The following is a 2,860-nucleotide window of genomic DNA, read 5'->3' on the forward strand; positions in this document are numbered from 1 at the left end:
AGCTGAAACTCCAGTACTTTGGCCACCTCATGTAAAGAGTTGACTCATTGGAAAAGACCCTGATGCTGGGAGGGATTGGGGGCAGGAGGAGAAGGGGACGACAGAGGATGAGATGGCTGGATGGCATCACTGACTCGATGGACATGAGTCTGAGTGAACTCTGGGAGTTGGTGATGTACAGGGAGGCCTGGTGTGCTGTGATTCATGGGGTCCCAAAGAGTTGGACACGACTGAGTGACTGAAATGAACTGAACTGAACTAATGCGAAGAGCCAACTCATTGGAAAAGACCCTGAGCCTAGCAAAGATTGAAGGCAAGAGGAGAAGGAGGTGACAGAGGATGAGATGGTTGGATGGCATCACTGACTCAATGGACATGAGTTTGAGCAAACTCAGGGAGATAGTGAAGGACAGCAAAGCCTAGAGTGCAGCAGTTCCTGGGGTCACAGAGTCGCACATGACTTAGGGACTGAAAAACAACAACATACACAATTCAGGGATTAGCCATAATCTTAAGAGAATTTACAAGTAGATATTTGGGGTGTCTCCCTTCTTTTGTGGGTTCCTCCCCTCAAATCCTTGCTACTTTTGGGAGCCCCAAACTCAGCCCATGGAATTCTCTACCCAGTAACACTGTGCTTTCTGCTTGAGTTCTCTCAGCCCAGCATCAGATGTGGACTGCAAAGTGCCCCCAGGAGAAAAGCTGTGGAAATCTGGACATCACTCAATACATGTTTTGTTGCTTGTCAGTTCAGTTCAGTCACTCAGTCGTGTCCAACTCTTTGCGACCCATGAATCGCAGCACACCAGGCCTCCCTGTACATCACCAACTCCCGGAGTTCACTCAGACTCACGTCCATCGAGTCAGTGATGCCATCCAACCATCTCATCCTCTGTCATCCCCTTCTCCTCCTGCCCCCAATCCCTCCCAGCATCAGGGTCTTTTCCAATGAGTCAACTCTTCACATGAGGTGGCCAAAGTACTGGAGTTTCAGCTTTAGCTTCAGTCCTTCCAAAGAAATCCCAGGGCTGAGCTCCTTCAAAATGAACTGGTTGGATCTCTTTGCAGTCCAAGGGACTCTCAAGAGTCTTCTCCAACACCACAGTTCAAAAGCATCAATTCTTCGGTGCTCAGCTTTCTTCACAGTCCAACTCTCAGATCCATACATGACCACTGGAAAAACCATAGCCTTGACTAGACAGACCTTTGTTGGCAAAGTAATGTCTCTGCTTTTGAATACATTATCTAGGTTGGTCATAACTTTCCTTCCAAGGAGTAGGCGTCTTTTAATTTCATGGCGGTAGTCACCATCTGCAGTGATTTTGGAGCCCCAAAAAATGAAGTATGACACTGTTTCCACTGTTTCCCCATCTATTTCCCATGAAGTGATGGGACCAGATGCCATGATCTTCGTTTTCTGAATGTTGAGCTTTAAGCCAACTTTTTCACTTTCCTCTTTCACTTTCATCAAGAGGCTTTGTAGTTCCTCTTTACTTTCTGCCATAAGGGTGGTGTCATCTGCATATCTGAGGTTATTGATATTTCTTCCAGCAATCTTTATTCCAGCTTGTGCTTCTTCCAGCCCAGCATTTCTCATCATGTACTCTGCATATAAGTTAAATAAGCAGGGTGACAATATACAGCCTTGACGAACTCCTTTTCCTTTTTTTTTTTCCACAGGCCAGGCCAAGTCTTTATTTGAGTTTGGGCATGATGCGGATAAGAGGATCATGCTGATGAAGATGAAGCAGACGACTATGAGCATGGCCCAGAGCAGCCAGTTGACCGACTTCTGTGTGTGCTGCTCCAGCCGCTCGGATTCCGTCTTCAGCTTTTCCAGGTTCTGGTCGGCCATCTTGAGTGGTGTGACAGGGTCTGGTTGTCCTTCTTGATGACACTCTGGGCAGCCAGTGTGTTGGTCTTGAGGCTCCGGGCCAGGCCGAGCATCTCCTCTGCCAGCTTCTCCTGGAGGTTCTGGTGTCGCTGCAGGACAAGGTCTAGCTTGGCTGCTGACTGCTTCTCATCCCTTGGTGTGGGCCCTGACACCCCAGTTCTCTTCCTCACATCCAGTTCGGGCTCTTCACTAGAGTCTGTGCCTAGCAGCTCACTCCGCATCTCACTGGTGTACCGAGCCCATGACTGTAGGTGCACTGTCTTCGTAGCGGGTACCCGTTCCCTGGCTGTAGTTGGTACTCGGCCAGGGGCCAGGAATTGGTTGGCTAGTGCCTTCTCTGAGGAGGAGGTCAGTTTCTCTGCCTGCAGCATTCCCTTCGGAAAATCTACCTTCTGAGAATATTCATTGAGCACCTCGGAAGCCGGTTTGCTGGAAGGGGAGAAGAGGAAAAGGAAAGCCTACTGTGCCCAGTTGAGGGGAGGTTCTTAGCGGGAACTTGGTCTCCAGTAGGAGACTCAATTTTGAACCACTTGTGGCTGCTTGCACTCACCTTGCCTGTGCTTTCAGGGCCTGCAGCATGTCCTCGAGAGCTCCCACGTACTGGGGACAAAAAGTGGGGGGTGTTAGCCCAGTCCTCCCCCCAACCCCTACATCCTGCTTAGAGAGATCAGAGCCAACAAGGGGTGAGGCCGAACTCCTTCTCCTATTTGGAAGCAGTCTGTTGTTCCATGTCCAGTTCTAACTGTTGTTTCCTGACCTGCATACAGGTTTCTCAAGAGGCAGGTCAGGTGGTCTGGTATTCCCATCTCTTTCAGAATTTTCCACAGTTTATTGTGATGCATACAGTCAAAGGCTTTGGCATAGTCAATAAAGCAGAAGTAGATGCTTTTCTGGAACTCTCTTGCTTTTTCCATGATCCAGCAGATGTTGGCAATTTGATCTCTGGTTCCTCTTTCTTTTCTAAAA

At 48.8% G+C, this 2,860-nt stretch overlaps 1 pseudogene; it reads right to left on the reverse strand.

The window, feature by feature from the left end:
- Positions 1-1,679: 1,679 nt before the first annotated feature.
- On the reverse strand, positions 1,680-2,623 carry LOC613660 (vesicle transport protein USE1-like; annotated as a pseudogene).
- Between the last annotated feature and the right edge of the window lie 237 nt (positions 2,624-2,860).

Source organism: Bos taurus, chromosome 16 (genome assembly GCF_002263795.3).
Source record: "Bos taurus isolate L1 Dominette 01449 registration number 42190680 breed Hereford chromosome 16, ARS-UCD2.0, whole genome shotgun sequence".
Lineage (NCBI taxonomy): Eukaryota > Metazoa > Chordata > Mammalia > Artiodactyla > Bovidae > Bos > Bos taurus.